The following is a 394-nucleotide window of genomic DNA, read 5'->3' on the forward strand; positions in this document are numbered from 1 at the left end:
GCACGTGATGGAGATTTACTATTAATCACAGAACCGGCTTTACTGACGAGATGCGCATGACAATCACATGCGATTTAACGTGCAGCCCTAAGTTTGTGTGTTGATCACAAAGTACAAAATAGATGAGGAAAACTAGGAAGCCGGGTGTATTCAAAGCGCCGCCATTACTGTCTAGAGTGCGTGGAATGGTTCGCTGTGATTGGTTGAGCGGATATATTGCATTCTGCAGAGAAGGGAGACTGGCGTTTGTGGCGGTTTGGAAAGAAAGGGAGAAAACATGACATGACTTTTTTTTAAAAAGGCGTTTATCGCGTTTTGGGACCAAACTCTGTATATATATATATATATATATATATATATATATATATATATATATAGAGATATGTATAGATAT

Source organism: Sinocyclocheilus anshuiensis, unplaced genomic scaffold, assembly GCF_001515605.1.
Source record: "Sinocyclocheilus anshuiensis isolate Anshui unplaced genomic scaffold, SAMN03320099.WGS_v1.1 scaffold1072, whole genome shotgun sequence".
Taxonomy (NCBI): Eukaryota; Metazoa; Chordata; class Actinopteri; order Cypriniformes; family Cyprinidae; genus Sinocyclocheilus; species Sinocyclocheilus anshuiensis.